This window comes from Poecilia latipinna, unplaced genomic scaffold (assembly GCF_001443285.1).
Source record: "Poecilia latipinna isolate Pla-1442-1.1 unplaced genomic scaffold, P_latipinna-1.0 Scaffold1249, whole genome shotgun sequence".
Lineage (NCBI taxonomy): Eukaryota > Metazoa > Chordata > Actinopteri > Cyprinodontiformes > Poeciliidae > Poecilia > Poecilia latipinna.
In genome coordinates this window covers 135,739-148,022 of record NW_015113865.1, presented here as the reverse complement: position 1 = coordinate 148,022, position 12,284 = coordinate 135,739, and the positions used below count along the sequence as shown (strand labels likewise).

At 37.3% G+C, this 12,284-nt stretch overlaps 1 protein-coding gene and 1 long non-coding RNA gene across 3 annotated transcripts in view; one reads left to right on the top strand and one right to left on the bottom strand.

Moving 5' to 3' along the window:
• LOC106960976 (glypican-5-like) overlaps positions 1 to 12,284 on the top strand; it is a 99,183-nt gene that overhangs the window by 81,859 nt on the left and 5,040 nt on the right. The gene's annotated exons all lie outside the window — the stretch shown is intronic.
• Positions 1 to 12,284, bottom strand: part of LOC106960977 (uncharacterized) — a 41,663-nt gene that overhangs the window by 25,363 nt on the left and 4,016 nt on the right. Inside the window, exon 2 of the long non-coding RNA XR_001427688.1 lies at positions 8,554 to 8,675. This is a non-coding gene — a long non-coding RNA (uncharacterized LOC106960977). The remainder of the gene's footprint in view (positions 1 to 8,553; positions 8,676 to 12,284) is intronic.

Genomic DNA, 12,284 nt, shown 5'->3' with positions numbered 1-12,284 from the left:
AAATATATATATATATATATATATATTTTTTTTTATGTGAAAATTTCATCCTTGCATATTCATGTGAGCAGTAAAAATGTCTCTTTTGTGAAAATGCTGATGTGTTTGTTCAGTTTTTAACCTGACCTATAACCCCAAATGCTCCATGTGCTTCCTAACTACAGAGCACAATAGCAGATAATATGCTTGTGGTGATTCTGCAGCAGCTACAAAAAGCTCTACAAAAGCCCCAGAATCACAATGTTTGTTAAAGACGCAAAACTTGAATAGGAAGACACATCAAATTTTTGAACAAGAAAATATTATCCTTGCTGTGAATGTTTTTGAATTAAGCCTGCTTTACAGAAACGTTGGCTTGCCTACACATTAACCTGTGTTTTCCCCAGGCATTGCATTTGCACATATCCTGCTCTTAGTTATTCAGACATATGCTCCCTTCGACAGACTTCCTCCAGATGGTGTATTAAAAAAAAATAAAAATAAAAATAAACAGGGCTGTGATACACATGCCAAAATGCTACAGATAAGCAGAATGGCAAACAACCAGAGATAACAGACCAATTAGATATTTCAGAAACTAAAATACTACCCAAGATACATTTACCTATCTGAATAAACGTTTCATAAGTTTTATGTCAATACTAGGACTGGTGTGGGGTTTAAGAAGTCTTTTGAACAAGTATGTAGATGGCAAAGGAGGTTATACATCACATAAGAGACAAGGAGCTAAACAGGGGACTGATCTTAAGATTTATGTTCTGCATTATTATGTGAATCAGTCAACCTTGAAAACACAATTCTCATTTGGTAACTAGCAGCATCTGCCAGGACAGTCTGCTTATGAAGAAATTGAGAAGTAAGAAAATGCACATATTAATGGAAGGGGGAACATCTGAAGAGCAGCAAAGGAAAATGTATGCTTTCTAGTAATTAATTACCTTCTGTTTCAACCCCTCACTAAGACACACGTGAATTCAGATACATTTGTTCTTAATACTGTCTGAAGACAAATTAGCAATGTGTTTGATGCAAAGTGTTCATTCCATATTTTGACATTTTACAGCCAGACATGTGACTAAATTACTTGTATTGTTGTAAGGTACTTAACACAAAATAAAGCATAATGAAGTCGAAGGAAAATTATATATATATATATTTTTTTCTTTTTTCCCCACTATGGATTGAATTCATGGATTCAGCTGTACTCAGAGGCCCCGAAACAAAATCTGTGCAAGCACATGTGTTGTAAAGTTGATTTTACAATACATTGTAAATTGATTTCAGTATAAATACAGCTGTTCTATGACGGCCTCAGAGATTTGCTAAAGAGAAGCTGCCTAAAGGCCCAATATAATTCAGGAGGAGCTCCAGAGATAAAGCACTCATGTGGGAGAATCTGATGACAGCTCTTAGTCACATGTCAGCCACAAGTCTGGCCTTTTGAAAAAGTGTCAAAAAAAAAAAAAAAAAAACACAAATCATGTTTGTAATTTAAAGACACGAAAGCGAGGCACCAACAAGTTCTTCTTCTCAGATGAGACCAGAACTGAACTTTTATGGCATGTGTGCAAAACACCATGTTTAACAGAAAACTAAACTTGCATTTCATTAAGGTAACACATCTGGTGACCTCATGCTATGAGGATTACTTTGAATCCCCATAGCATGGCGATTTGATAGAAGGATGCAAGATTTGATGGAAGGATGAAAGAAGCTAAATACAGGAATATCATGGGGAAAAAAAACTGTTAGCAGCTATAAAAGACTTAAGACATGGGTAGGCTTTTATTTTTAAGTTTGTTTGTTTTTTGTTTTTTTTTTGTTTGTTTTTTTGTTTTTTTGGTAATGCAAATTATACAATCATGCTAAGTATTTCTTCCACTTCGCTCTTTCAAACGAATCGATATATTTTGTTAATCCCAGAGGGAAATTAATTTCGTGATGGTCTATCACTTTAAATCCCAAATAAATAACAACAAAGTTTGTGGTTGTAGCAACACAAAGTGAGGTAAAGTTCAGGAGGTGAATCCTGTTGCAAGCCACAGTACTTATTTCATTTTGATGTCGATTTCACTGTTCACCATTATGTGTGTAAAGCACACAAATCCCTAAAGGCTGACACAGTTATTGAGCAAGTCATGGAACGACTTGGTTCAACTTACACCTCTATCACAAAATAATCACAAGTTTGGAACAGCCTGTCGAAAACAAGAACACATCTGCCTTTGGTTTTAGAAAAGTTAGAACAGAAAGAGGAGATTAGGTTGGAAGTACCCAGTGTCACAGCCATAGATGAGGTGGAGAGAAAAACATCATAGTCAGTGCAAACAGTGCCAGAACTAACACCATGTAGCTTTTTGACTTGATTTCACATCAAAATAAGCAGTTATGAAATGAAGGTACAGCTAAAAGAGTCAGAAAAGGATACAAATTAGAGAACAAAAATTCAGTGTAGAAATCAATGACTCGATCTACCGTGAGAGAGGAGGTTTAGGAACATACAATATGGATTTGGTGCTTGAAATCCCTGTTTGGTTGCTTATAACTCTGCTAACCCTGGATCTTCCCCCACCAAGGTTCCCTCTCGAGACTGCGTGCATAGAAGCTGGCTGACCAGCAGATGTAGTGGCTGAGTCCCAGGTGCGGATATTGCTAGTGGGGCTGCCATTTCCCCTATTTTTTTTTTTATGTAGAGCTCTCGGGGCTCAGAGAAAGTTCCTCCGGGAAGAGCTATGTTGTGGAAGAGGGAACAAGAGGATCTGCAATGGCTTTGGACTTAAAGGAAGATGGCCTGGTTTGCAAATGTATGTGGTGGGGATTCATTACATTTCTAGTCACATTAAAAGGCTGTCTTCTTCTTCATTAGAAGCTGTAAAACATATTACATAGTTGTTAAGTTTTGGCTCCGTTGTTTAAATTTGAAGAAGGAAAAAACAAATCAGTTAGGGTGACACAAGTTTAAAACTATTAAAATAGACATAAATTAGTCTTTCATTTTAAAGCTAACCTGTAATTACCAAATCACCACATTTATTTACATTTTTTCATATTTATTTCCTGGTTATATCTGCCTCCTGTCATGGTGTTGAGACCCTGATGCTGCTTATCTTTTCGTGGAATTCTGTTTCTTCCATGGCTGATCTGGCCTCTGGTTTTTATTGCACTTTTTTCGGACTGTATTAATTTGAAAGGCTCCCGAGGCGATGTTCATCAGAAGAGCATAGTTCCCATTAGCAATCATCATCATTTCCTTTTAAAGCAGTATCTGTGGGTCCTTTATGGCTGAGCTTCTCCAGCACACCAAAACCAAGAATCTCTGGTGTAGCAGCAGGCCATAAAACAGAGGCTTGTGGTGTGAGAAACTACCCACGGAAATTGGTGAAAATGATCCATACAATTCAGAACTTTGTCTGACTGCACAGAAGTTAAACAGCAGAAGCAGGAGGAATGTCGATGACTCAGTGCTCTGATTCAAATGAAAGCATTAACAACAAAACCAGACGTGGAACCAATATTCAACCATCTCAAAGAATTTTTTATGGACTTTTGCAGGTTACATGGCAATAAATGGCATCTTAGGGATCCTAAAACCTGCTTTCCAGATTAATAAAGGTCTCTGTTGAAAACTGCAAATTCAATGCACATAACCTGAAGTTTATTATGCGCATGAAACCCTTGTGCACCGTTCTTTCCCTTTGACCCGGGCATTGATTTTGCTGTTAGTTTTTTTTTTTGTAACGACCAAATGTTTATTGATTTTCAAGAAATATTTTGATCTCGGCTTTAGGAGCTAGGGCAAACTTTCTGTTTCATCTGCTTCACTAGAGCACTTAGTCAAGCTTACATAATTCTGAGGGCTGCAATGAGAATTTGATGAGCATATAGTTCATTTGAATAGCATAAGAGACTGACTGGTATGTCTGACCTTGCCTGTGGCTTACGCTCTCTTTTAATAGATAAACTGGCATTTTTGGAGATACCAATGGTATTGAAAACTACAGTAAGCTGTACTGGGATTAGTATTATTCCTTTGGTCTCATTTCAAAACAGCTGCACAGAGAGAAGTAGGTGAGAGTAAATGGGTGAGATGAGAAGGAAAGATCAGCCCAGAGGAAGTTAGGAAGGTGCATTTGGTTTAAACCAAACAGGTTTAAATAGTGACTGTACTGTACCACTTTATATTTTGTTAGGCCATGAATGATTGTGGCAATCAACCCATTTGTATATTGACTACTTCCAGGCCGACTCCAAGTACAGGCATTATGGGTAAAAGAGAGACACATTCAAGACAAATTCCCTCACTAAAGGTCAATCCTATTGACCAAAGCAACAAAGGCCTTCTCTGTTATCTATAACTAATTAATTATGGCTGAACCTGGAACAGGTTGTCAAACATGGGGGCCGGGAAGGGTTTGGCCCCACAGCAAACTAGCTAAGTACAGTGTAAAAAGAAAGAAAGACTGACAGCTTATTCTATGCATATTGCATAAACATAAAACTGCAATGAGTAAGTGAAGCAGAGGTTACATCAAAGTATTTTACTCACCCACACAAAATGAAACATTTATAGCATCACAGCACAATGTTCTTTTTTTCTTCTTCTTCTTCTTCTTCTTCTTCTTCTTCTTCTTCTTCTTCTTCTTCTTACCCTCACAGATATCTAAAATCACTTTGAAGTAAGGATGGCAAGCATCACCTAAAGTAGTTTTATTCAAGGGAGACTAGTCACGTGGAACAACACAGAGTGGGGCATTCTAATTTCTGCACTGAGTTTTGTGGCTCACTATGCTTGTCACTAAGCAAGTATCACCAGAAGACATTCTTCCATCAGTTGTCTTCTCTATAAAGGAGATCGGTTTAGCTGCTTTTATCTGAGATCGCTTTCTTCCTGACACGATCCAAATCTCGTTAGCACTCGCGAGTCAGAACGTAGGTTGAACAGTAAATAGAGAGGTTGACATTTTGGCTGATCTATTTATTCATCATGATACGTCAGAGTAGCACTCGCATTTCTGCAGATGAGACCCCAATCTGTCTGTACCTCTCCCTCTCCGATCTACTTTCACCTGTGGACTTGTAAACAAGACATCCAAACACATGAACGGAGTCCGTGAGGAAGTGATTGGCCCCCCCACCCCCGAACCCAGCAGCAAGCAATCCACCAGTTAAGAACAATGACCTCAAACTCAGGACGAGTGAATTTATCATTTCTGCTTCAAATCTGATTGCAAACTACTTGCATGTCAACAAAACCGTAGCAACTTCAAATGCTCCCACAGGCCCTGCTGAAAAGTATATCAATTTGAATAATAACTTGTAAGTTGTAAGCCTTCTCCAGATTTAAAAAGCACACTTGAACTGAACAAACAAAGCCCCATGTCAATTTCACCAATTCTACGCAAGGACCCGCTATATTATAATATATATCCAGAACTTTCAGTATCTTGAGACAAATCTTCTCCCCTGATGGTGCCTTTAGAAGGTGTTCTTCTAACAGTCTCAGTATCTTTAGACCTTTAGATGGACTTGCCTTTTCCCAAGTCTTTCTCCTGCACACCGAACATGTTGTCTGGATCGTGGAGATCCTGAATGTGTTCCCACCACCTCCCACAACTATGTTCTTAAATATGATCAGCAACAGTTATAAGATAGGTTTAATACTTTTACCTGGTACATCACTGACTCTTATACTAGAATTACTAAATTGTTCAGAATGTTTATTTTCACCAAAAAAAAGAAAGTTTTTTTTTTTTTTTTTTCTGTTGAATTTCATTTGACTGCCAAAATCATTATTGCACATTCTGATTTGTAAAGTAAAATCTTAGGCAGGAACATGATCATTTTGAATAAATACTGATACTAAGGACTCAACTGCATTTAAGTAGTTTATATGTGGATTTTGAAGATTTATTCATATAAAACTCACTAGGAAATGTACATGTTGTGCGCAGTTGACATTGATGATACGATAAGCAGCTTTATTGACGCTATAAACCAAACCAACATGCATGCAGTAAAACATGAAGATTGCAGGCATACATTTAGGGGAAATCATGTATTTTGAGACCATCTGGATTTGAGTTTAGTACAGCAGACAAAAAACAGACAGAATCTCTTGAATGGTAGCATATATACACTTCCGCTTGACTATAATGAATGATGATGATGTGTGAATGCAAACGTAAGATGGTAGAAGACCGAGTAAAACAGAATGAATGCGAGTTTATTTCGGCATCCTTCACGCTTGTCTGTCTGCAAGGACAACCTGACACCTGCCAGCGCAATGAGGCATCTGGTGTCTGAGTGCACACAGGTGTAGTGTGTATTACGTGTACTTTGTTGTGGTGATCCGTGCGTATGTGTGCGTGCATTTGCATGTGAGACTGAAAAGTTGCGTTGTACATTTAGGGTTGTTTTCTTTGAAGGTTTCCAGATTATCTTGCATATCCGCCACTGTAAGTAGCCCAGGTCACTGTGTTCCCAGAGGCCCACATGCCAATTTATCTCATGTATATGTGTTTTTGTTTGTGTTAAGGATGTAAATTTTATTCTGTCCTGGAAGTGCAATAGTCCTGACAGATTGCTTTAGTGCGACCTCTACTCTGGAGTTGTCACTCTGTATTGCTGGTTGCTATGGTAGATTCTGCCTAAGACCCATGCTCCACATATATACACAGTCCCAGTATTTGGAACTCCTGTGCTCCTATATGTTTCCCAATAGGCAGGCAGTAGCTGTCTTGTTTTTTACTGTTTGAAATGTACAAAGTTCCAGTATTCAACAAAACATTTAGAGAACTTGTGTGTGTGTGTGTGAGCGTCATTGTTTGTTTTTTAAAACTAAATAGCAGAGGCATAAAATGTCAGCAACCTAGATGAGCAGTAATTGTCTGTAAATTCATCTTGCACTCCTCTCCACTTTATATCATCCACATACATTTTTTTTAATATTACAGTGAAAAACAATAAAAAGACACTGTGTGAGTTCTTGGAAAGATAAATACTCATGTGACATGGTGACAACGAGACTTTGCTTTCATTCTGTGAACAGTATCTGATTCACTAAACACCTAAACACACAGCAGTCTTCTAAGACCTATCCTAGAAAACACTAGATATGCATGGATGTCCTTTTTAAAAGGTTTTTAAAGTTGACCAGTGCTTGCTTTTATTTAGACTCTAACAATATCTGCAAAATTAAGCCTCTTTTAATTCACGCAACCTGTGTAAATAATTCAACTTCAATTAGACACCACTGGATGTCTATTCCCCTTTGACTTCTCGACCAAATTTTCTCATAGCTTAGAGGAAAAGGTAATGTCTTTTCTGTGTCTTATCGCTATAATTTTATTTTCTTGGGATGCTATTATATAATATCAATATTTGTGATGTAGAACTTGTCAAACTGTCAATGTAAAGAACATTAATCTGCTTCACTCATCGCACACTAACTGTGTGCGATGAGTGATTACAGAGAATTTTGTTTATATAATGTCCCTTTTCACAAATCTATTCAGATAAGTTCTGAGGCAGCAATTCAATCTGTGAGATGCAAAACAGTCAAACACAGGAAGACAAAACCCAAGAGTGTGATCTGTGGAGAGTGAAATTAAGTTATTGACAGCAATAGCTCAGCCAGATGGCTCCTTCAAGGAAGGAGTCGCAGCTAAGCACTGTGACACGAGACCAGGTGTAGTTTCCATCACAAAAATAAATTGAGAGACAGCAGAAAATTAATAACAACAAGCACAGATAAAGCATAAATAGAGAGGATTAGGAGAAAATAGCAAAGTGAGAAAAGGTGGTCAGTAGGTCCTCTAGTAGTTCATAGCAGCATAACTACAGGTCAGGATAACCTAAACCTCCCTACCTCTAAATTATTGTAACAGAATTCAGAGACAAAACCCTCTCAAAATATGACGTTAGGAGAAAGTTATTTTTTGTTTTATTTTGTTTTGTTTTTTTTTTGCTTGTTTGCTTCTTTTCTCCTCCACAATATGCATGTATGCGCAAGGATTACAACAGCAGTGGGTGGAATGATCGCAAGATTTAAGATTTAAAAAGACAGGTTCAAAAGATGCCCTTGTTGTTTCACTAAACAACAACACACTGTTTGGATAAGATTTGCCAGAGTGGAATTGTAGTTTCAGACATTTGCAACCTGTTTTAGGGGGTACTTATACTAATATAATTATCACTTTGTAAGAGGATGCGATATTTTCTTCATTGCTACATTACCTTTATTTATTTAACCCATATATTCAAAAACCGACATTATTTATTTATTTATTCATTTATTTATTTTTTGAAAAATCTTATTCAAAGCAATTCTCCTTTAACTTCTTCCCATCAATATAATACCATACTAGCAGTATAAATCAGGATGAAGAGCCGTCACCCACATCATGCGTCGGAGAGTATATCTGCATGTATTCTTATGTACATGCACCATGAGCTTCATAAATCCCCCTGTTTTGTGCTTGCTTAAATTTACGGGGCTGGCTTTGTGAGGAGTGAAAACTGTGTCAGAAGTCACTGGTGTTAATGAAAGCTTACCATGCAGCAGACTCGGTAGCCTTGTCAAAAGCCAGACTCACAAGCTGCTTCAAAGTCCTCGACCACTGCATCCGCCACCCGTGAACTGCTTAACAGGGAGGGCCAATGCAAGGTCAAGGCAGCTGTGGGAGCCAAGACAGAGAGAGGAAGGAACAGACATGAGGCATGATGAGAAGCAAGATACTGATCCCATCAACTTCCACAACACACATTTAATACGGCATCAATCTATCCTCTGCTTTCAGCCGTCCTATAATTGCACACAGAAAGCAGAGCAGAGGTGCTTTAAAGCTATTATAAAAATGTCAAAGTTAAATATAGGCATATTCAACTTTGTGAACGTTTCAAATGCAATGCTCCACAGAAGGCTACACTTAAATATAGACGGGTGCCATTAAATAAATTCCATTCATTGGTATTAAAAATATATATATGATTATAACAACGGAGATTATAATATTTGTAGTAACTACAAGTATGTTTTCAGTCTGGAAAAGCTGCTTTGTCAACTCAGAGTCAGACAGTGTGATAAGTCTGAGTGGACAGCAGCATATTTCCTTCGTGGAGCTCAGTTCAGGTTCACCCAGGATTTATGCACAGGACCAAACACAGGTTTGACTTTGTTTTCTAGCAACATCTTACCAGATTTGTTCCTTTATGGATTACTGAACCATCACACGGGTGGCTCAGTGTTATAATAATCCTACCTTTGTATGGTATTTATGTTTATTGTTTGTGTCAGATCTAAGGACAATCATGAGTTAGACAAAATCAGTTTAAGACAGAGATTAGTTTGACATGTTTACGTTTATTTATTTATTTTTTAATTTTCAGAACTTCTTTTGTACCACAGCAGACATATTTTTACTTGACACCAAGCTAAACAGAAAGTAGGAAATATGCAAAGGAGGAGCATTACATTCTTTTACAAGTGGATGAGTAAGGAATAGTCATATGTTTTCGTATTTTGTGAGTTAAACCAGTGACCTTTCAAGACTTTCTCATCTCTAAACAATATAATCTGAATAGCATTTGAGTTTAAACAAATGAGAAATTAGTTATATGCACCTTGTAACTTTTATGCAACATAGTTGCATTATAGCCGGACTGTTGTTTTTGTTTGCTTGTTTTCTGAAAAACACCAGAAACAAATACATATACCTAGACTGATCAATGACCATGATTCAGAGTTGAGCCAGTTTGTCTCATAATTATTACTACAGAGAGCTAACATGAATGATTAGGAAGACAGTATGCCTATTCATCTGGGAATATTTGTAACTGAGATAAATTATACATTGAAGAGAAAATTGTGTTGAGGTCAGAAGTAGTATATTTTACCAGTGTTACCAATTTTTATAATGCTTTGTGTGCAGCCAACATAGCATTACAAACATTTTAAAGAAACTGTTTAGAAATAACAATAAAGATGTCAATAATTGTTTTACATTTTCTTATTTAAAATGTCCTCAAATGAGGATCAATTCTTATTTCTTTCTTTTGTTCCATCCTGTATTTGTGTTTGCCTTGCCTCTTGGCCAGAGCTACTCTATTGTTTTAGTCAGACTTGCTACAGGCAGCTGTGTTTTCTCCCTGCCCAGTGGGAAATTGTTTCTCGAAACACACAAGCTAGCCCATCTGGGAAAGCATTAGTGACAAAGGACACTATGAACCAATTCTCACACACTTTGCCAACACACAGGTCAACAGGGTCCTGAAGCTGTGTGTTTTTATCAGAGCTGATATTGAATAGTCAGTTGTAAAGTTACACAATTGTCTTTTTAGTCTACTTTAGGTCTAACTAGCAATATAAAGCTAGCATTTTCTATGCTATATATTGTCCAATCTAATTTATTAGTTCTGACCTTCTTTTATTAGTTTTTATTGTTATTCATTGCGTAACACTTTTATTACTTAAATGACATTTGTCTTTTAGTAATTGACAATCTGGTGGAAGACGCGTGTCCCTGTGCCCCTGCACAGCCTTGATCTGACGTAAAGTGATTGATTCCATCTGTCTTGATATGAATGATGAAGGATATCCATCCTTCTTCTACTTAAAAGGCCAACTGCTCTCCTCCCCGCTCCCTCCCACCCGTTGTTTTTCTGTCTTCCTTGATCTTTTCTGCTTTTCCCCCTTCATATTTGGCGGATTTACACATGAGCCAGCTTATAAAGAATGGCTTATCTGCTAACATTGTTTGATTATGACAACAAAACCACATTACGTTTTCATCTTGGATTGTTTTGTGTTCTAAGCTGCTTCAGTCCAGCTTGTTTTTTCAGGTTTCTACCATGTTCAACAATGGCTCAGTGGTATCGAATGTTGTGACACAATATTTCAAAGCAGGTGTTTTTGATAGGTTTTTATTTCTAAAATGTGACAAGAGTGAGTAAGAAACTCAATGAAGCTGAAATCTTACAAATGGCTTCACAAGTTTGTTCAAACTGAGGATTTGCTGGTTTTGAAAGTCCAAGCAATTAAGACGAATCCAACGCTCATTTTACTGAATGAGCGCTGGATTCAGTAAAACGTTAGATTTAAATAGTGCTAAATCACAATGAATGATCGTGTGGTACTTTACAAGGAAAGCAGGTCCAGCTCATATGTAGGATTAAATAATCAAATTATTACAGGTACGTGAAATCATATAGAACATTGTTTCCCAACCCTGGTTGTCGAAGCATCCAGCCCTGCATCTTTTAGGTGTTTTCCTTTTTCAGCACACCTGATTTTGAAATGGTTGCTGATTAAGTCTTTTGCTGAACTGCATTCATCTTGATCAGAAAAACTAAAAACTTGTCATCAACATTTTCACAAGCACATCTTCGGACAGTTCACATGGACGTATTTATACATCCTCAGAACTTTGGTTGCTGTATGTAGCTCCTAAAGCACAACTGTCAATTGTTTCTGTTTGTAAGGATAAAGTATTGTACCTTCACACGGTGTGGACGAATGAAGACATCATTTAAAGTGCCAGGAGCCTACAATATGACACTATCTGGCAATTCTCCCAAACTGTGTTGCAACTTGCAATTGAAATAATCTGTTTCATTAATCTTTCATTCAGCTGGCCTGTGGAGATGCACGTTGACTTGTTCCTTTAAATCTCAGTGTTCTGACATTTCTGCCATGAGATACACCCCGCTGCCATTACGCAATAACAGCAATCTGACTTGGGATAAATGGTGTCTTTGTCTATTGTCTACCAGAACAACAAAAAAATCACTGGCACAAGAAACACTCCACTCTCCAAAGCCCTGCCATGCCCTGTTCACAGAGGGATCCACAGAAACCCAGGGGCATGGTTAGGGATGAGTTGTTTCTACTCAGCCCAACAAAAGAATGTAAATTCAAAGACACTTGGAGGAAAGAAAAAATAAATCATTGGACACTCAAGAAAAGGAATGTGTTTTCTCTTTTACTTAAAAAAAAAAAATAAGAGATTTAGATTCATTGTTTTGCTAAAGAATTTTTTGTATTTCACGAACATATTGGATTACCAATTACATTGTCCTACTTTGGAGCAGTGTAAAAGCCATGTCCCGGTTGAAAGACAGCAATTTAAATAACTGCTGAATGTGCCCGTTTTAGAACAAGTAACAGAATACTTTTCTTCAAAATGTACATTTCGAGTTCCATGTCTTTCCATCTTTAGCCACATCTGCAACCAATATATACATATGCATCTTTTGATATGTTGATTTTAATCTTTTTTTTTTTTTTT